The 23289-nt window shown below is 39.5% G+C and overlaps 2 long non-coding RNA genes across 3 annotated transcripts; one reads left to right on the top strand and one right to left on the bottom strand.

Annotated features, from left to right (window-relative positions):
• The first annotated feature begins 1188 nt into the window (after positions 1-1188).
• Positions 1189-4888, top strand: LOC138357402 (uncharacterized). The gene is made up of 4 exons (XR_011225003.1): positions 1189-1575; positions 2642-2862; positions 4130-4191; positions 4750-4888. It is a non-coding gene; the product is annotated as an uncharacterized lncRNA (long non-coding RNA).
• On the bottom strand, positions 4719-21715 carry LOC138357401 (uncharacterized). Of its 2 annotated transcripts, XR_011225002.1 has the most exons (5): positions 21701-21715; positions 19527-19715; positions 13940-14103; positions 12595-12693; positions 4719-4815 (listed from the first exon to the last, which is right to left on the bottom strand). It is a non-coding gene; the product is annotated as an uncharacterized lncRNA (long non-coding RNA). The 2 variants fall into 2 exon arrangements; XR_011225001.1 differs by lacking the exon at positions 21701-21715 and having other exon boundaries at positions 19527-19862.
• Positions 21716-23289: the final 1574 nt, after the last annotated feature.

Below are 23289 nucleotides of genomic sequence, written 5' to 3'. Positions count from 1 at the left end.
TTGCTTAGCTAACCGAACTAGAGGGTTCAGTTCCTGAACCGATTATGTGCCTCTGTAATCCTTTACACCACCGCCCACGGGATGGGTATGGGGTGCATAATAAAGAAAGAAATAGAAGAAATTGAAATTGCATAATACGGTTATTGACATTCAATAATAGTAAGATAAGTTTTGATATTAAGTTTTTAAGTAAGATAAGTTAAGATAAGTTTTAAGTAAGACAGTTTTGATATTCCTAGAGTACGACTTAATCAAACTAGAAATGCTCTACAAATCAAGGGGCCCAGAATGTGGAATGACCTTCCCAACCATGTTAAAGACTGTACCTCTCTCAACCAGTTTAAGTTAAAAACGAAGCTATACCTAATAAATTCCCTGTAACCTACCTTACCCTTCTATTGTCAACCAATGTCTTTTTTTTTTTTTTTTTTTTTAAAGAGCGCTGTTTGTCGACATAATTGTATTTGTGCTGCTTTTTCATCTATGTTTTCATATCTTGTTTTCATTCTACTCATTATCCTCAATTAGTATTAAGCTTGTCATTTAAGTTTATCATGCCCGAAACGCTTTGCGTAATAGTGGCTTTAGGCATTGTATGTACTAGCTCTACCTATAAGTCAACCAATCTTTGTAAAAATTTATTGTATGTATGTACCTTACCTAAATAAACATTTTATTTTTTATTTTTTTTTATTTTATAAATCAATGAGGACCAAATGGGAGACCAGTGATCAGATGAATATTACAGACTCAAGAGTAGCCTTCTCTTCTTGTATATATAGCCTTCTCTTCTTGTATATAAATGAAAAAATAAATTCGTTTGTTTAATTCTAATGCTTGTAGGCGAGAACAGTTGTGAACGCCAGGTAGCGCACAAGTACATTAGCGCCCAAAATACTTTTACACAAAAGACATGTACAGACAGGCGTGTGGCTTCTGACTTCTTTTTTATTGATTAATATTAAATATTAGGCGCTTACCTATAATAGTTATCATTTTATGCAAGTATAACTATCACATAATAAATATAAAAGGAGTTTATCAAAAAACTGACAGAAGTGTTGTGTTTTGTGCGTTGTATCGTGTTTGTGGGCATTCGGGTGTGTTGTGTTTACGCTGGCGGGCGGCGTCCTTACCAACTCCGGATTATGTCTATTACATCACTAAACTTCGTTTAATAACTATATGCCTGTTAAATAGAAGATTTTAATTGTTAATAGCATTATATTGTCGTTTTAATATGGAACACGTACACATATGCGAAACGTCTAAAGCGGTGTCCGAAGTGGTAAAAATATTAGTGTGCGATGTTATCAATGTACGGAGTGTCTTGTATCCGAGTCCATAGGAATTACCGTTTGTCCTGGCGCCATCTATGTTTTGACAGCAGTACTACTAATGTTCCCACGTTATGTGATAATCGCTATACGGCTGTTACGGTCAGTTGCTCTTCTATATATGTTTATGGACAACGTAGGTGATTTGAGGCAATTTGCGGCCGGAGTGAAATAGTATCCAAGCGGTGAGTGATGGAGGAGGATATATACTGCTGTGTACTCGACCAGCGGGTGAGAGGTAAGTTATATCGAACAATTATGGGGAATAGATGGGTTATTTTAAGCGAAGAATGTCAGGTAACTACACAGATGGGGTAGTGTTTTTTTAAGTCTTTATTTACTAAAGTGGAACATTGCATTATGCCTTTAGCTGAACAAGTCTACTGGTGGGGGAAGTAGACGGGTTTTATGAAAGTATTTTACCTAAATATTTGTATTTGGTTAACTAGTTCAGCCGTTACCAGGGATGGTGTTCCTTTAATCTAATCTAAAAATTCTAGCCGGACAAAGTGATTAAATAAAGAAATTGAATAGAACGAAGTGGTTTGCCAGGGTGCTTAACATTTAGTTTAGTTCACTTACTATGCAGCCCATGCTTAAAGAATGCAAGTTTATGATATTGAATTTACCGTAGTTTTATTGCATTTAATATACCGTTTTTACCCTATTTAATTGTCGGGTAAAGGCCGGTCGTGGAAAGTTCCTAATATAGCAAGTTTTAAAGGAAAAGTTTGAGTTAACTTTAACGCTTAAGTTAGTGACCAATTAGCTTAGTCTATTGTGAGGAAAGTTACTAGAATCTAACATTGCAAGTGCCATTTCTCTACTCTTTTTGAGAAACATGACTAGATACATGAATCGCATAGTTTTATTACTAACTGTTCATGGATTAGGTTGCATAGTTGAGGAAATGGTGATAAGGTTTGAGATTTTGTGTACCTTGACTTCAGCAGAGATTTTGATAGTGGCGCAAAATTGATAGGGGCTCGGATCATTGGGAATGCTGACTGAAGTTGATTAGGTCATGGCTATACCAAAGGAAATTGGTATAAATGGGGTTAAGTTGGGAGAAGTGTTGTAAGTAGTGCCTAAAAGCTCTCCTTGGACCTCGGTTATTCGCAAGATTATGGTTTAGACTGCAATAGTTGCAGAATTGGCAAATAAAAAAAAAATAGATGCCCTATATAGTTTTGAAATGGTTAAGGCTACCAGATGCAGTTTAATGCTGACAAATGTAAGGTTTGGGGGCTAGGTAAAGATGAGATAGATGGTGTAGATTGTTAAGAGTATTAAATTTTTTGCAGGTGGTAAATTCTCCCCGAGCTGGCACTGCTCTCCAGCCTGGGATGTTGATTGGTTAGTCTTCAACTGCCTCCCAACATGGTAGTGAGGTCCTGAGCTGACATGCAGTGAGGAACGTGGAAAGCTTCCTGAATTAGCACATGGTATGCCTCCCTTTCAAACCAGCAGCTGGCACAAATGTTCCAGCTAACATCAGAATAGTGGATGAATCCCACACTAAAATGTAAGTAGTACAGTAAATGGACACCCCCCCCCCTCCCTTTTGACACTGAACAGTTGGGAGGAAAGGGGGGGGGGGAGAAAGTGTGGCTTATAGTTCTATTGCTACAGAATCTTTTGCCATAAGTCAGTGGCAGTGCCTATTGGCACTTGCTATTCAGAATCTCCCCCTTACATAGTTAATTGCAAACAAAATGCTGTAGACAAGCTTAACTTTTGAAGGGGGCAACATTTTCGTTGCCATCAAAGATGCTCAGAGCTAACTTCCCCTAGTCATTAGTATCCATGCAGAAAGTGTGCACTTCTGCTGTATCTGCCAGTTTGCTGGAAATTGAAATTGGCATACTTGCTCAGCAACTACTTGCCCTCTTGTACCATGTTACTCAACCATAACATAACTACCACACCACCCAATCTTCTAAAATAACATCCCATATGATAAAAACTTATTTTAATAAATATTTCTAACTTTAATATTAGTCGGCTTGCATGGTATGTTAATCATTCCTTTGGCAGAACTGTAGCTAAATTGTCTAGGCTTAGGCTAGTGGGTACCATATCTGCAAGTTTAGTCTTTTCAGGAATGTATTGAATAGAATGGTATGTTGAAATTGTGAAAATTGTAATGTGGGGCATTAGGTCTTAAACAGCATAGTTGAGGGTGTTTTATTAATAATTTTAATGAAATATAAATCTTGTTTAGTTAACATTAAATGTTTGTTAAATAAGCTTTAATCTATAAATGTATAACACTCTTAAGGGTAATCATGAGTCAAATAAAGTTAATGGCAGGAAAAGTTTTGTTCTAAGTGATAGTATTTTTCCCTTGAAAGTAAAAAAAAAATATTTAATGTTTACTTTAGCTTGGTTTTAAATTTATAGTTTTCCAGAATGTGGTTTGGAAAGTCCAGAAGTCCCTCTGTCAGTTGGAAGAGTAAATTGCAGTAAAGGTTTATCTGAATAGATTTGCATAAAAGTAAAAAAATAGTAATAACTTAAACAATATAGCATTGGCTAAAGATAAATGTAAATTGCCATTGAAGTGCAGTTGTGGATAGTTTCTCAAATGACATTTACTGAAACTTGGCAAATTGATGCCATATATATTTATATTGATAAATTAGATCTTTACTACTGCTACTAGAATATGTAGGAAAGGTAAATTTCTTAAAGAAATTTTTCCATCTGAATTTGTAAAGTACTGAATGTTAATTTGAAAAGTAAAGCAAGATTGCCTTTAAATTTGAACTTAATTTGTTGAAATTTTTCAGGTGAAAGTGATTATGATTCCTGGACTGGCTTGAAATGAGGCTCCTTTACTCTGCAAAAGTGGGTGAGTTTGAATTTGGTGTTTTAGCTATATCAATGACCTAATCTTAATTCTCTTATCTAGTCCATTTATAGGTGTGTAACCATGTCCTACTGTTACAACCCACAGGGAATGATGCAGTTTGTACTGAACCTACCCCATTTCATAAAAGGGGACCAGGCAGTCTTGCAGATTTCCCTGGCTTGGCTTTTTCAGAGCTTTGCTTGACTACCCATCTAATAGATGGACTAGATTTGCATAGGTTAAGGGACCCTTAACAATGGTTACATTGTTAATTCTCACAGGGCTTGTTTGCTGAATGGGTGGATGCATCTAAAACTTTAGTGCCTGGCATGCATTGTACAGTGCTTTCAGTAAAGCATATGAACAATGTTGATGGCACTAAAGTGGTGGATGTAATGCACCCATTCAGGGAACAAGCTCTGCACTAAAATCAGAGGAAGGGATAGGCCTTGCCGAGCCTATCTTAAAAGATAGGATGTTAGGATTTTTTTGCTTATTATTAGGCATTGGTGATAATAAAAGTAGTGTCCCTATTTAATGTTTATTTTTCTTTTACAGGTGATTGTCTCTGGAGTTGTCTTGGCCTTTTGGATCTTCTGTTCATCTAGGAGCATGTCCCACACCCTGAAACAGTAATAAATATTAGATTTATTATAAATATATGTAAAACTTGTTAAATAAAACAATTTTAATGAAACTACTTTATATACCTTATCCTGAAATTATGCTGGAAATTGTTTATGACTATTGATGCAATGTTTAAACATCTGAAATTTTTTTACTTTGAAAATAAATACTTGGTAAAATTTACACCTATTTGTAACTTAAGTGCATGCAAAATGCACTAAAAAGATGTAAGTGGACTACCTATTCAATTTACATAAACTAACAAATATTGCAAATTAGTCAGAAATATTAAAGTGGAAGAAACTTGTCAATATTTTAGTTCTCATATTTGAAAGTAAATTTAAAGCTATACAACACCTATGCTTTGTACAAATTATGATTAAATTAACTAAAGATCACTGTTAAATTTACAAAACATTAGAAAAGTTATACTGAAGCATCTATACAACATGGTTTTCACAGTCTTTGGTAACTTAAATTTAATCAAAGCTCTTAAATGATTTGTCTGCCAAACTTCAGATATTCTGAAATATTTTGCCTAGATAATATTTTAACCATTGTTTGAAAGGGCAAAACAGATTACTGTCAATTAGTTTGACCTAACATCTGCAAGGTCCTGAAGGAATGGAATTTTTTTTGTAAAACTTTGTTTGCTAAAAACAGACCCTGCCTAATGAACCTGCTCTTTTTTAGAAATGGTAATTGCAACATTACCAAAGTACCAAATGAAAGACCAAGAAGCAACAAATGGGTAGAAAGGACAAAAGAATGGTTACGAGGACCCTTTCATTTGTTAAAGAAATGACTGGGAAAAATGCTGTCATACCACAAGGGGTCTTAACCCTTGTCATATACATCACTGACATTAATAAGCAATTTTTGTGGTTGGTAATATTTTGATAACATGTTATAAAAAAAAAAAGAATATAATATTGAGGCCTTAATGCAGATCTCTAACTCTACAAATAGTAACAAGACTGGCAATTTCTTAATATAAAAAAAAATCTTAAGACCTTGCACGTGAGCCAGAACAATCCATATCACAACTACCACATTAAAATGAAACAACAATGAAGGTAAGGTAATTACCAAAAGAAGGCACCAAACCGGGAAGGCCATGTAGCACCATCAAAGTGCGAAATAATCAGAGGGCGCTAAATATCACCAAGAATGCCAATACGAGAACAAAAACGCATAAGGCGAACGATATCAAAAGTATCCGATTCACCTAGAATTCTATCGAGGGACAAGTGACTGCGAAGGACGGTCGGAAAGCTAGACACACGCTCGTCCTGGAAGTCAGGACATTGAACAAGGATATGCACAACTGTAAGAGGGACAACGCAATTCGGACAATAAGGAGCAGGGCGGCGCTCCATTAAGTGACCGTGGGTTAAGCGGGTATGACCAACCCACAGCCGTGCCAAAGCAGTGTCCCACCGCCGGTTACGGTGGTAGGAGGAAGGCCACGGGGACACACTAAGTTTGAGAGTACGCAGCTTGTTACCAACCACAGAGGACCAACAACCCTGCCAACGGGGAAGAATGAATAACAGGATAAAAGTCGGAATAAGGAATACCTTTACGGGAGATGGGACAAGAACGGATAGCTTCCTTAGCGGCAGCATCCGCACGCTCATTGAAACACCAATATGGCTGGGAACCCAGCAAAACTCTACTGATTTAAATTTACTAGAAATAAGAAACAGCCAATGTTGAATCTCAATGACCACCGGATGGACAGGATTAAAGGACCCTAGAGCCATGAGGGCACTACGAGAATCAACTACAACCACAAACGAGGAATGAGAAAGCAAGAGACGAAGAGCATAAAGTTCTGCCGTAAAGACGCTAGCCTCCGAAGGGAGGCGACACATGTAAGTACGGTCAGGAAAAACAACAGAGTAACCCACACCATCCGCAGACTTAGACCCATCAGGGAAGATGGAAATAGAGTGGGAGTGCGAAGAAAAGTGCTCAAGGAAGAGGCTTTTCAGAATTGTAGGAGGGGTAAAGGCTTTAGTAATACAAGTCAAGGACGTAGAAAACTTACGAAGGGGGACTCTCCACGGAGGTAATGAAGGAACAATACGAGGAGAAACATTAGAAATATGAACAGAAAGAGAATCCTGTAAGCGAGATAACTGGACAGAAAGTGGGAGACAATGAAGAGGAACAGGAACCACAGGAGGAGGAAAAGTCAATGCACAACAGAGGTGAGAGGAAGGATGTTGGAAGGATCGCGCAAGATAGCGAAGACAGTAGCGATCACGGCAGTCCTGAAGAGAGAGAAAGCCAGTGTCAACATACAAACTAAGGGCGGGAGTCGAACGAAAGCCACCAGAGCCGAGACGCAACCCAGTATGGTGCAAAGCATCAAGATGGCGAAGAGTAGAAGGAGAAGCAGAAGAGTATGCAGGGCAACCATAATTGAGTTTAGACAGGACGAGAGAGGAGTGCAAATAGAGGAGCATGCGCCTATCCTCTCCCCAAGAAGTATGGGACAAAACCTTAAGGAGGTTAAGGGCCTTAGAGCATTCAACTCGGAGGCAAGAGATATGGGCTGACCAAGACAAACGAGTGTCAAAGACTAACCCCAAAAGCTTCGCGGAATCCCTGTACACAATGAGATGACCATAAAGCAACAACAATGAAGTAAAGGTCCTTTCAGTAAGAATCTATCATTCACTGAAAGTTGCTGCAGTTAAAAATAAAAGAAAATACAAGTCCCTAGAAATAAACAAGCAACCTTTTTAACTAAGGAAAAGAAGGTAGTTATTCTACTGTATAAATCTAAGTATTCACTTAGATAACTGTATCCAAGCATAGAGGTTCCCCCCCCCCCTTCCCTTTCAGAAAAACATCTACTTTCGAAAAAGTTTAACATTGGCCAACAAAAATGATTCCAGAACTAAATTGCCTAATACCAGGAACAACTGAGAGCCATGACAAACACTGCAACCCTCTCCTACCCCCAAGTCTTATGCTATTTATGATCCAAGGTAATTTGACATACTATACTGTACTTCCTACAGACGAGTCTAGTAAGAGGGTGATCTCCTGGCGATTAAATTGAAGCACAATACAGGTGTCAACGAACATCAGTCAGCCCACTTGTCAGCACAGTGGATAACTAATGACATCATAATCTGCAGTGTTGTATGCCTCCCTGTGGCCATTTAAATCAATAAAACACAGGGTTGTGGCAATGTTTACAGCATAAGGCAAGGTATAGAGGAATCCTGGAATGCCATGTAATGTGTAGTCCTTGAATGTGCTTTAGGCAACCAAATTGAATAACAACATTTCTGGTGTTCGGCTATATACCTGGTTGATACCTGGTTGATGGGGTTCTGGGAGTTCTTCTACTCCCCAAGCCCGGCCTGAGGCCAGGCTCAACTTGTGAGAGTTTGGTCCACCAGGCTGTTGCTTGGAGCGGCCCGCAGGCCCACATACCCAACACAGTTGGTCCGGCACTCCTTGGAGGAATAAATCTAGTTTCCTCTTGAAAATGAGGAAATATATAATCCGAGTTTTTCATTCGGTATAATGTTTTAAACCTAAATAGGAATTCACTTTAAAGGTCAATTTATTTGGAAAGTGCTAACCAGATTCCAAATTACTGAGCTCTGAAAGTACTACAAGGCAAGTTTAACCGAATGAGTGTTTGCCTATCCATACCCCCATGAGGTATGTGACAACGCTGAATAAAGAAAGGGTCTTTGAGCATTCACCGTGCAGGTATTTGACATGACCAATATAGCCAAGTGTTAAAGATCATTCTAAGCAGTTCTGCACAATCCATATACTATCAATTAATATAATTGTACAATGGTGCTTGATGGATGATATTTCCTATTAAAACTCATTGGACAACTGTTTGTATTAGACATTTTAAACCTACAAATGGTAGCCCTAGATATCGTACTACAGTATTAATTACAAGATGAACAATGTAAAATCAATACCACAACAGCAAAGGATGACGGCTTTTCAACAACCGACAAACACACAGGTCTAACACCAGCCATCCCGAGAGAGGACGTCCCAAGCATGTACACCCCACAACTTTACATCACCTTTGCTACCTCACGCGAGCACGCAACAGCATGAGGATGCCATACTCCCAAACCAACTCCATGCACTTTGAGGCTTTAACAACTCAACATTTAAAAAGTTGATTTAAAAAATCAAACACCTGAATTTTTCCCTAATTAAATTTACTAGGGAAATGCACACCAAGCCATGAAACTTACAATGAAGATGAACAAACTACACACAACTGTCACCAAACTTCCACATACCACCCCCCTCTCACTCCTGCCCTCCCTCCTTAGGTGCTCTGATTGGCTGAGCACCTGAGCCACCACCGCTCACCTCTTGTTGTGAGAGCCTAAAGCATGTTTGGTTGCACTTTAAAAGTTCCCGAGTGTACTCGCCTAATTGTGAGTACCGCCTGCCCGGTTCACCATTTTGTTTTTCAATCTACCTCAATTTACCCCTTTACAGTCAAATATTATGCAAAATTCTGTTTAAGACTTGTCCCTTCTTAACTTAAATAACTGCTTTGGCCATCTGCAATCTTTCTAGGTGGGTAAAAATGACTCTTGAGGCCAGAAAGGACTTATCAGACGGCGATCATAACAATACGGTACACACACAAAATCACAACCTGATATACACCAAGCAGAAAATCCACTGGAGCTGTGAGGCGACGTAAACCCTTGCCCAAGGCACTGGCAGCTGCATACTCTACCACAGTATATTACTGACTTTGTAAAAGTCTTACAACCGGATTTCCCCATAAATCACAGCAAGTTTTGAGGCCCCTCCTTGAGTCAACGTCTTACGTAAGACCTACAAGCACTCAGGTGAAGGCTGAAGCAGTTCAACACCATACGCCCCAACTTCAAATACACAGTTGAGAGGCGGGACCAAAACGTGATTTTCTGTGTGTGCCTGAAGTTGGGGCATACGGTCTTGCTTCACCCTTCACTTTACCCTTCACCGGCGTACTTCAGGGGTTTTATTTAATACTTGGACTGGCTTCAGTAGGGCCTCCAGACTTTCTGTGGCTTCACAAGTGTCACGTGAATCCCCTGCATAGCAGTGGAACTGCCTTTTCCCTTCACTTTCAATGCCTCTGCACTGGAAGTATACATCTACACCAGCCCAGAAGAGTCATCAGTCCTGCCACCTCTCCATACCCCCCAGGGCCTGGCACGGCCTGGTACGACTCAGAGGCAAGCCGGGCGCCACTGCTAACTGGCAGTTTGACCCCACAAACAAGCAGTTAGCCGCCTTCAACTGACAGTGGTACAGCTCAACACAAAGGCACCGCCAGCCACAACGAGCAGTTTGCTAGTTGACCAGATGTCCACCTCGTGTTGACACTGGATGAGTCATCACCGCCGGACTATATAAAGAGCGCTGCCTCCCTGGAGAGGCAATCTCTCCCTTAGTGCTCTAGGATCACCTTCGTGTCTCTAACCCGTCGTCCACTTCCAGCCAACATCATGTGACTGATGCCATGGTGGTATGGTAGCTGTCTTCAGAACACCAGTATATCTTCATACTTTTATTCATTGCTTATAGTTTATTTTTTGCATTTAAGGTCATACTAACTTGTTCACCTTTGCATTACATGATTGTCAAGTATTGTCATGTGTTATTTTTGTTCATTACTATTTCAGTAAATTGTTTAATTATTTATTTGATAATTTTCATTTGTTTCCACCTGCAACTTACACACTGCAAGGCCAATAGCAGCATTTCTTTCATTTATGTGAGGGAGAGCCATACCATCTTGTTTCAGTATAGCTGTGATACCATAACCCGTCACACAAGATATCCAGTTGTAAGACTTTTACCATCAGTGGTGGTAGAGTATGCAACTGGCAATGCCTTTGTTACAGGTTCGCTTCATCTCACAGCCCCAGTGGATTTTCTCACACATTTGAATACATGAAACAACTTTATTTGATACATTCCAAACCAAAGTACTGTACAGTACAGTAATTATCAAACCATCAAATGTGTGGGATAATCATAGTGCGCTAAATATCACTAACGTCGCCAATACAAGAACAAAAACGCATACGGCGAACAATATCAAAGTTATTGAATTTACCAAGAATTTTATCGAGGGACAATTGACAGTGAGGGATGGTCGGGAAGCAAGACACGTAAGTCCGGGAAGTCTGGACATGTAGAGACAACGGTTTGGACAATAAGAAGCAGGGCAGCGCTCCATTAAGTGCCCGTGAGTTAAACGTGTATGACCAATATACAACCTCGCCAGAGCCGTTTCCCACCACCGGTTACGGTGGTAGGAGGAAGGCCACGGAAACACACTACTCTTAAGAGCACGCAATTTGTTACCAGTAACAGAAGACCAACAACCCTGACAACGGGCAAGAATGGGGAAATGAATAACTGGGTAAAAGTCATAATAAGGAATACCTTTACGGGAGATGGGACAGGTGCGGATAGCTTCCTTAGCGGCAGTGTCCGCACGCTCATTTAAGAACACACCAATATGGGTGGGAATCCAGCGAAATTCCACTGTCTTAAATCTACTGGAGATAAGAAACAGCCAATGTTGAATTTCAACTACCAAAGGATGGACTGGATTAAAGGATTCTAGAGCCATGAGGGCACTGCAAGTGTCAACTACAAACACAGAGGAGGATTGACAGCGAGAAAAGAGTTGATGAAGAGCATAGAGAATAGCATAAAGTTCTGCCATGAAGATGCTAGTCTCCGGAGGCAGGAGACACAAAGGTGCAGTCAGGAAAAACAACAGAGTAGCCTACACCGTCTGCAGACTTAAGACCCATTGGTGAAGACGGAAATAGAGTGGAAGTGTGAAGAAAAGTGTTCAAGGAAAAGGTGATTTAGAACTGTAGGAGGGGTAAAAGTTTTAGTCATGTGGGTCAAGGCTTACAGAATTTAGGAACGGGGACCCCTCCATAGGGGCAAAGACGGAATGACACGAGGGGAAATATTGGTAACACAAACTGAAAGAGCATTTTGTAAGAGAGACAACCGTACAGAAAGAGATAGGTGGTAAAGGGGAACAGGAACCACAGGATGGGTAAAGGTCAAGGCAGGACATAAGCAAGAGTGAGGGTGCTGTAAGGACCGTGCAAGGTGGAGAAGACAGTAGCGATCATGGCGATCCTGTAGAAACAGGACGCCAGTTTCAACATACAGGCTTAGGGTAGGTATCGAAGGAAAGGTACCAGAGCTGAGCTGTAACCCAGTATGATGCAGTGTGTCCAGATGGTGAAGGGTAGAAGGAGAAGCAGACGAGTAAACAGGGCCATAATCGAGTTTAGACAGAACGAGAGAGGAATGTAAAGAGAGGAGCAGTGTCGATTAGCTCCCCAAGAAGTATGGGACATGACCTAAAGTTAGTTAAGGGCCTTAGAGCATTCAACTCGGACGTAAAAAATATGGGGCGACAAAGACAAACGAGTGTCAAAGATTAGCCCTAAAAGCTTTAGCAGATTCTTTGTACAAAAGGGGATGACCCCTGTTACCTAACAGTAAATAGGTATCTGGGAGTTAGCTGTTACAGGCTGCTTCCTAGGGGGGTGCGTGTGTGGGAGAAAAAAAAATTTAGTAGTTAACCACTGAACTGCTCTGTCTCCAAATAACACCCTGGTGCACAAGAAATAAATTCTTTCCAAAAAAATTTTTTCTCTTCTTATATTGTTAAAATGCAGAGTCTGATCACGAGGAAACTAAAAAAAAATATTGTATGTGACTTACTTTAGCTGCGATGGAGCTGGGAAGTTGAGCAAATTATGGGCGCTGAGCGTTGGAGCGATGGGGGTCTGTCGGCCCCGCCACCCCGTGTGACGGCAGTTGCTGCGAATAAAATGTTGCGCAATTATTTTGAAGTTTCTCATTCATTTCTTCTTTTTTTTTGCTGTAATATTATTTAAAAGTGTGTAATTTGTGGAATTTATATAATTCAAAGTATAGAACATCGCTATGCTCAAAATTATGGGCCTCATATATGCGACATATTCTACAATCAAACAGTGTTTTTGCTGTTATTACACTATATACACACATTGTATATACCCATCTACGTATGTATTCACCATAACGATCCACTATGTTGGTATGGTGAGCCCAAAAAACATGAGTGAGCTGCCACACCCTGCCAGTCCTCCCTCCCTCCTCCAACACATTACTCGCCAACATTCCTCCTCCCAAAATACTGTTATTGTGTTTATTACACTATTTACACACGTTATGTATAAGTATGTACATGTTTTATTCATGTACATACGTACATACTTGCCATCTACTCACCTCTCTCTCTTGCTTACTTAATGCTCTTGCTTCCCTCATCTCATCACAATCGACTTTATAATGGTCCAGGACGGATCGAAATGTCGTCGTCTATTCAATTTCCAGTGTGTGGTTTGGTCAACAATGAAATCTTCATGCAAGATCTTATAAAGAAAACCCCTAGAACGAGTTTTGCAGATACGAAAGAGTTTAAGGTGAGTAGGGGATGGTTTGAGAAATTTTGAAAAAAGACGTGGTATTCATAGTGTTGTGAGGCATGGTGAGGGTGCCAGCTCAGACAAAGTAGGGGCTGAAAGATTTGTTCGTGATTTTAAAGATTTTGTAGATACTGTATTGATGGATATATTCCACAACAAGTGTTTAATTGTGAGGAGACATGGCTATTCTGGAAAAAATTGCCGAAGAGGACATACATTACCCAAGAGGAGACGTCACTGCCCGGACACAAGCTAACTTGGGCTAACTTGTGTCAGGATAGGCTAACTCTTGTGCTGTGTGGCGATTTGAAAATTAAACCCTTGCTCGTGTATCATTCCGAAAATCCAAGAGTTTTAAAAAATATATAACGTGCAGAAAAACTGTGATGTAGAGTGGTTTGCCCTGCCATCAAAAAATATCTGCAAGAGAAAAGTTTGACACTAAAGGGCCTGCTTCTCGACAATGCTCCTGCTCATCCTCCAGACTTGGAGGATGCATTGTTGGGGCCACTTTTTTTTTTTTAGGGATATTCCTGCATGGGCCCTAAGTTTCTGGCTAATGAACCAATGACATGAAGGAGGAGTTTTCAACCTACCTTGTGTTAGGTGTGCAGGGATCAATAGGCTGAACATAATGTCAGGAGCAAAGGGGGGCGTTTGCCTCTTCAAACACAATTGTGAACATCTTCATCTCTTCGAACTATCCTAAATGCTCTCTTCACCTGTCTGACCAAATTGGGTGTCCAGACCACCTTTGAATCTGAAATTGTAAAATTAATAGTGATTTCAGAATATTCAGTCCATTTATACTAACAAAATTATATACAGTATACTGTAATTGAAATTTTACAGAATGATAAAGGCAATTTAGTAACTTTGTTAAAATGCACATGGGGGAAATACATGAAAATAGGTTAATATGGTTTGTAAGGTTGATGGGAAATGTTTATTACTTTTATGATTTAAAAGATGTATAGCCCTAATACTCCATCCTGGGTGCATTCCACCAGGTAATGACCACAGCAAAAGTTTTCCACAAGGCTCTATTGTCACACAAACTTTTCACATTTTCAAACTTGATTCATCTTTTTCCCCCTCGTTCCAGGGGTTTTCTTTAAAAGGTCTTCATGCAAATGCCTTGGTTTCTCACAAATGATGGCCTCTGAAATGCTATCACCTGCTAACTCTTTGTTGTGTATCCAAATTAATAAAAACTTTTCAACATCCTCAAGTGTTTGTGTTCTTTGTTTCGGGATTGTTGATATGCCTTTTGCCACTTTAACGCTCATAATGTCCTTTTTCTTAGCAAGTATAGTGCATATTGTTGACATAGATTTGTTGTACTGCCTAGCTAGTTCAACAACCTGTGCACCGTTTTGACGTTTATGAATGCTCTCTTGTTTTTCCTCTATGGTCATTCTCACATGTGTTTTCTTCGCTTGAACCTTACCACTGGCTTTCTTGGGACTCATGGCAAGATATATAATAACAAATTTTATGTTCAAATAGCCAAAAATCCCAAAACAAATGTAATGCTTTATAAAGAATTCAGGCGCGATAGTTACTAGGCAGGAGACACTGGTAAACTGAGGTGCGATCACCATGCCACCACGCGCTAGGTCAGCCCATACGCATATCAACAAACTCCGTGGTGTAGTGGTAAGACACTCGCCTGGCGTTCCGCGAGCGCTATGTCATGGGTTCGTATCCTGGCCGGGGAGGATTTACTGGGCGCAATTCCTTAACTGTAGCCTCTGTTTAATGCAACAGTAAAATGTGTACTTGGATGAAAAAACGATTCTTCGCGGCAGGGGATCGTATTCCAGGGACCATAGGATTAAGGACTTGCCCGAAACGCTACGCGTACTAGTGGCTGTACAAGAATGTAACAACTCTTGTATATATCTCAAAAAAAAAAAAAACTCATTTCCCGAGGCAAAGTTTGTAACTCGATTCAAATTTTTCAAAGAAATTAGGCTTGTAACCCGAAAAGTTCATAAATATTCATTCGTAAGCCGAGGTGTCACTATATATAACTAAAAAATTAAACTCGGGATTACTTTCAACCCCCACCCCTTTTGCTCTACTCCATCGCCACCTACCTTCACCCCCCTCCATGATGTACTCTTCCATAGACACCTACCTTTGCCCCCCTCCTCCCCTCTACTCCTCCATCATCACCTACCTTCACACCCCCTCCCTTCTCCTCCTCCATCGTCACCTTCCTTTCACCCTCCTCTATGATGTACTCTTCCATAGACACCTACATTCACTGCATATAATGCTCCCCTCTACTCCTCCATCGTCACCTACTTTCACCCCCCCCCTCCGCTCTACTCCTCCAGGGTCGCAGACAATTTCACGAGCGTGAGAACTACGAGTTCTCTAACCACTCTCACACTCCTACTCTCTCACCAGTGAGGGGGAGGGAAGGAGGGAGGAAATGAAGGAAGAAAGGTGGGGGAGAGAGAATAGGCAGAGGGGAGGAGGGCCTAGATACATTTCTTCCATATAGATAGGTAGACTGAGGGAGAGCTGCTTGCCAAGAGCCCTATCAGACAGGCTTCCTATTCCTCAACCCTCCCTAATATGCCACATCCTGGTCAGGACAACTTGCTCGATTGTTATTCTTGGTGTGACTCGAGAACTGACCTCGAGGCGGGGCATGGGCATGGATTATCTCCCTGGGGCACGCACCTCCCTGCCCCAGCTCTCTCTCTCTCTCTCACATAATCTATCAAGGGTCTAACATGAGGTCATTGTGCCTACCAGAAGTGTATATGTCCAAGGCTGGCCACCTGTCTGGACCATTCAAATGTATAAACATGTAATTAGCACTTGGAAAACTATCTCTAGTATCCTAGGAACTAAACAACACTCACATAACCAAATAAAACTCTACAAGGATGGGGATATACCGTCAACTGATTTAGAAATGGCAAATGAATTTAATAGTTTCTTTTCATCGGTTGGTGCTAATCTTGCCAGTAAAATCCCACAGACTCAGACACATATTAACACATATCTCTCAGGCAGCTATCCAAACTCTCTTCTCCTTTCACCAATCAGCCCGGCAGATGTTGTGTCCATCATACACTCTCTAAAAACCAAGGCAGGGAACACCAGTGAAATTCCGTCCATTGTGTACAAGAGAGCCTCCCATGCCCTTGCCTCACCCATAGCACTACTGTTCAACAAATCTATAGAGTGTCACACCTTCCCTGATATCCTCAAAAAAGCAAGAGTAACACCAGTCCATAAAGGAGGCAATCCGGTGGACATAAACAATTATAGACCAATATCAAATCTACCCATTCTATCAAAAATATTTGAAAAAATTATTTACAAACAGCTCTATTCCTACCTCGTAAAATTCGACATACTCAGCCCTTACCAGTTTGGCTTTCGGTCCCAAAAGAGCACCAACGATGCAATCATTAGTCTCCTTGACGTTATCTACTCATCCCTTGACAAAAATGAGTTTCCGATTGGACTCTTCATTGACCTAAGAAAAGCCTTTGATACTGTTAATCACAACTACCTCTTACTTAAACTCCAGCATTATGGAATCCGAGGCCTTGCCCTTGACTACATCCGATCCTATCTTAGTGACAGACACCAATATGTAACCATCAATGATACAACTTCTTCCACTCTACCAATTACCATTGGAGTGCCACAGGGCAGCATCTTAGGACCTCTTCTATTTCTTATATATATAAACGATCTGCCTAATGTCTCTAATATTCTCAAACCTATATTGTTTGCTGACGATACTACCCTTATCTATTCAAACCTCAACCCACATACACTAAATAATGTTGTGAATAATGAATTAAAAAAAGTCCACTTATGGATGTCAACGAACAAACTAACATTAAACATCAAAAAGACTTACTACATCTTATTTGGAAGCAAATCATCAAATGCAATTTAGCTACAGATAGACAACATTAGCATCAGTAATAAAAATGATGGCAAGTTTCTTGGCCTATTCCTAGACAAGAGACTCAACTTCAGCACCCACATTCAACACATAACTAAGAAAGTCTCTAAGACAGTTGGTATACTCTTCAAAATCAGATATTATGTTCCTAACTCTGCTCTCCTCTCACTATATTATGCACTAATCTACCCCTATCTTAATTATGGTATCTGTGCATGGGGGTCTACCACTGCAAACCACCTTAAGCCCATCATCACATAGCAAAAATCTGCTATCAGAATAATAACTAACTCTGCTTTCAGACAACACTCAGCTCCCTTGTTTAAATCCCTAAACTTGCTAAATATTAACTCCCTTCACACATTCTCTTATGTCAACTACATTTACAAAACCCTGTTCTTAAATGCAAACCATGCTCTGAAACTCTCCCTGGACAGATGTAATAGGACCCATTATCGCCACACCAGAAATAAATATATCTTTGATATCCCCAGGGTCAAACGTAATCTGTGTAAACACTCTATGCAAATTAAGGGACCTAGTCTATGGAACTCACTCCCTAGTGAATTGAAAAACTGTAAAACTTTTGCCTTATTTAAAAGCAAAACCAAAAAGTACCTAACTTCATCTTCTTAGTTTCCTACACTGAGCTTTAAATTTGCTCTGTACCTAGTGTTACCCAATCTCCTAATTTTTATGTAATATCAAACAACCTTATCATTGTGTTCATTGCTGTCTTCTTTTATGTGCTAGCCATATGCTGTATTGTGACTACCAATTTTTGTCAACTACCATTCAAGCTGTCATTGCAATCAATCTTATATTGTTTCTGCTGTATTGTGCCTACCAATTTTTGTCAACTACCATTCAAGCTGTCATTGCAATCAATCTTAGCTACCTATGTGCTTTAATATACTGTACCTACAATTTTCTCTCATCTTTTTTTCATTTCATGTAACTGTTATCAATTTTTTGTCTATAAATTTTGCAAGTATTTACCTCCTTAAAATTTTCTTAGATTAAGGACCTGCCCGAAACGCTGCGCGTGCTAGTGGCTTTACAAGACTGTAATTACCATATTTGTATCCTCACATTCCTTATGTACATTTTTGTATATGCATAAATAAATAAAATAAATAAATAAATAGTCTATTAAAATTATATATAATGCTACAATTATAAATTAATTTGTTCATGGTCATTCGTTTATCAGTATTTTAATATGAAGTATATATACGCATGTATGTATACGTTGACGTACACATATATGATTATGTGTATGGAATGATTATGATTATGTGTAATCATATATGATTATATCTAATGGAATGCATTAGTAAGTGATGTGGTGGAGGCTGACTCCATACATAGGTTCAAGTGTAGATATGATAGAGCCCAATAGGCTCAGGAACCTGTACACCTGTTGATTGACGGTTGAGAGGTGGAACTAAAGAGCCAGAGCTCAACTCCAGCAAGCACAATTAGGCGAGTATATGAACGAATGCACATGTACACTTTCAAATGAATTAAGATACCTTGAGATACACAATGACTTAGTTTAAATAGTTTAAACACATTATGGTACTGATTTTGACATGCTCATGTCTGGAAGGGAGAGGGGGTGTGGGGGGTTATTGTCTGAGGTGGAGGACCAGAGGAGGGGGTCAGTGGAAGGATGGTGGCTGGAGGGATGCCATTGTTCTAATGGTTATGAAAACAATTATTGATGGCAGGAATTCAGTGGGTGTGTACTTCACCCGCACTATCACCATACTGTGCCCTGCTACAACACCCCCCCCCCCTCCACCCATGCTGTGCGGGGCGTATTACACATTATGGGATAACCGACTGTCTGTCCATTCCTGTTTGCTCGTTATGCTGCCCTTCCTTTTGAAAATTGTCTGCTTTATCGACTTCCTTCAAGACCACACGTTAGCCTCTTATCACGCCCTCTTACCACTCTCAGGGAGCCGGCTCTTCTATACAATAGTTACCACTCAGTCCCCAAGGTGAAAGAGTGTCCGGGCATATGACTTGTTACGTGTACTTATTTGCGATTCGTTTGGGCTGTCACGTGTGGTGATTAGTGTTGGGTAAGGCTAGGCCAGGTCAGGTCAGACTAGGCCAGGTCAGACTAGGCTAGGTAAGGCTAGGTCAGGTCAGGTCTGGTCAGGTCTGGCTAGGCCAGGTCAGGCCAGGCTAGGCAGGGTGAGAGAAGTAAAGCGGCAGGTACTTACGTTTCCGAGAAAGTAGCGGCGGTAGTATATTGTTGATTAAGATTCGACGACATCCTGAAGCTAGTATGTGGCGGCCTCATCGCTCTCGAACTTCTTGTTGTTGTAGGGGATACGAGGCACACCCAATATCCCCCTTACATTGATCACATCGCACACTAATATTTTTACTATTTCGGACACCAGATTTGTCTGTTTCGTATATGTATAATTGTTCAATATTAAAACCACAATAGAATGCTCTAAGTACTTTCGTATATTAATACATCTTCAGAAGGAATGGTTCGCTCTGAACATGTATTAATATAAGAAAGTACTAAAGGAAATTCCTGTTTCAATTCTTCCTCCGTGGTCTGACACTCTTATTATATATTGTATATACTGAATTATATATACTATGCTTATATAATATATACTGAAATATTGTTACATTTAACGTATGAAACAAAGTATATATCTGTATTTTTAATAAAATATAAAACATTAATATTTATCAACGTATCTTTTTTTTTTTGAGATATATACAAGAGTTGTTACATTCTTGTACAGCCACTAGTACGCGTAGCGTTTCGGGCAAGTCCTTAATCCTATGGTCCCTGGAATACGATCCCCTGCCGCGAAGAATCGTTTTTTCATCCAAGTACACATTTTACTGTTGCGTTAAACAGAGGCTACAGTTAAGGATTTGCGCCCAGTAAATCCTCCCCGGCCAGGATACGAACCCATGACTATCTCTGTGAATTACATAATTTATCAGTATTGTACAGCCTGTGATCTCCACCTGGCTGGCCACTGATACCTAAGTAGCTTTCATGTGTCCGGACACCGGCGATAGGATTGTATTATTTAACTTTAAAGAGAGAGATATTTCTTGAAATGTTGTCACATTAACGTCTACATCTTCCTTCCTTCTGACATATAGATTTTAAGGTTAATTAGCATATATGGAAATAAATTACACAATTTATAGGCTGGTGTGAAGGGCTTCACACTCTTAGAGCAAGCCATCAAGAAACTGTACAGTATCAAATGCATATATCTTCGCTTTCACTTCAGTTATATTTATGACAAGTATTTAAAGTGTAGCTTATATTTCTGCCTTTCTGTTGACATAGAAAACTTTCGTTTATTACATTATCTAGATAAAATTAGCATTGATCTTCAAAAGGTTGTAGTTGTAACTTCTATTATAAACAATTTTTTTTTTTTTTTTTTTTTTAAATATATACAAGAGTTGTTACATTCTTGTACAGCCACTAGTACGCGTAGCGTTCCGGGCAAGTCCCTGGAATACGATCCACGCCGCGAAGAATCGTTTTTTCATCCAAGTACACATTTTACTGTTGCGTTAAACAGAGGCTGCAGTTAAGGAATTGCGCCCAGTAAATCCTCCCCGGCCAGGATACGAACCCATGACAAAGGAGCGCTCGCGGAACGCCAGGCGAGTGTCTTACCACTACACCACGGAGACTGTAAACATTATTATTGCAAACAGTAGGAGTTTCAAAGTCTCATTTGTATTGATACCTTCTCATATAGGTGTTGTCCAGCATGATGACACAAACAAGGCAGCTAAAACTGAATGTGATAAGCCTGAAGTTGAGTGGGATATGGGCATTCCAATCTCTTCTGTCAAAGCCGCAATATTTTAGGAAATTAGGGAAGACAGAAGAGCAGTCACTGACACACAAAAGCCAGAAAGCAAGAGTATAAAGAGCTATGACATGTTTATGTGCCTCTGTAACCTTTTCCACTACCGCCCACAAGATGATATATGGGGTGCATAATTAATGAACTAAACTAAGTAAACATGTTTAGAATCGAGAATTATATGAACGGACAGCATAAAACTTCCACTAGTGTCACAATGACAGTGTGACATTGTAATTGCCAGAATTAGGCTAGGATATCGATATGTATCGCAGGTGGCTGCAGGTAATGAATAGCCCCAATGGTGAATATTCCAATTGTAAACTATGTGAACAAGAGCTGGGACATACTCACCAACACTATATCTGTGATTGCCCTGTTATAAGTGACTTCAGACCAAATGGTATAAGGTACTTTGAACTCTGTAATTACTTCATACACTTAGGAATATTGGAAGATATTCTTATGCTGTACCCGGATTTTGCTAACGGAGGCTAATAGATCAGCCTTATATTTTATGTTCTCACCTGATTGTTACCTTGAGGTAGGCCCGTAAGTGGTAGTCCTCTTGAACCATTAACAGTATCAATAGATGATACTGGAGATCTGTGGAGGTGCGACTGGACCCTGCGTGACGGGAGATGTATCCCTTGTTTCTTGTGATTGATTGATGAGGATTAAGCCACCCAAAAGGTAGCACGGGCATGAATAGCCCGTAAGTGGTGTTCTTGTTAGTCACAGTTGATTTTTTTTTATTGAGGCTGGTATTTTATCCCCTGATTCCATGTATAACTAACCATCCTGTGAGATGGGAATATTTAATGAACTTATAGCTAGTTTTTGATATACACTGTAATCTTTCATATAGAATAGGGTAGCAGCACATTACTGTGTATACCTAAGCTTGTTAATAATAACAAAAAAAAAAAGTTAGTTTCTATCAATAGGGAGAGCGATGGTTCAAAAATCCTTCTTTAAAATATGAATATCTTTCCTATCTCACTAAGATCTAATCTCTGTGATTAAAATGCAAAATTGACTTTGTCACTGCCTTTTTGATAACGTATACAATCATAAGCTTATTTGTGAATCTCTATTAAACAGTAAATCAGAGAGCGTGTAAGGTTCCGTGTTCCATGTCCGAAGAAACAGGGAGATTTTACATAAATACAGTATATGATAGTTTAAGTAGCGAACGCATACCAACAAATAACGATTAGTATCTATAACAAAAATATTGTTCTATGGAGTTGATTTAACTTCCAACCATGTATTTTTAAATAATCTTTAACGTTTTCTGGCTAGTTATGTTAGATTTGATTAAAAATACGCATTCTACTTGTTAATATGTTAGATCTGATTAAAAATACGCATTCTACTTGTTAACATCATAAATTAAATTTGCGATAATTTGAGCAGAGAAGTTCGACGACTGGATCACTGTGTACAGAAGGTTGATATGCCAGCAAACACTTTCCAGAGAGCAATATATCTTGGATAAGTCGCTCCACGATATTGTTGCTTGGACCATCGACTTCCTTTGATATTACATATTTACATCTTATTTTGTTATGAAATGATATTTTTTCAGAGTAAAATTATGTTTTCTCATTTTGTGCATCCAGCATCCACATTATAGTGAGTAAATATATCATTACTTCATTGCTTACGTAATGCTAGGAAGGTTTGAGTAGCTTTGGGTCTTTAGTGGACAGAATCTCCAATAGATGGGGCAAGAGTCGCCCCATCTCTCTCGACCGGGCGGGACTCGAAACTTAAATTAAAATTGCTATATCATTGGTCTCCAACATGATATATTTCCTTTGATGCACTCACAATAACGATTATAGCTCTGTCTTTCTGGAGGCATGTAATATTTTAGGCTTTATTAGCGTATCTTTGTTAATTACACAACATATTGGCAAGTGCTAGGCTTCTGCACTTTATGACCGAAAAGCTACTGAACGCCACTATAAAAACATATATATCTTCACTTGAGCTTTAAATATGTCTAATGTAATGTATTTAAAATAAAGCTTATATTTCTATCTTTCTTAAGACGTGTAAAACATTTGTGTTTATTAACGAATTTACGTAAAATAAACATTCTTCTGAG

The sequence above is a fragment of the Procambarus clarkii genome, chromosome 78 (genome assembly GCF_040958095.1).
Source record: "Procambarus clarkii isolate CNS0578487 chromosome 78, FALCON_Pclarkii_2.0, whole genome shotgun sequence".
Lineage (NCBI taxonomy): Eukaryota > Metazoa > Arthropoda > Malacostraca > Decapoda > Cambaridae > Procambarus > Procambarus clarkii.
Note: the sequence above shows the minus strand (reverse complement) of the source record. Positions and strands in the feature narration are given on the sequence as shown.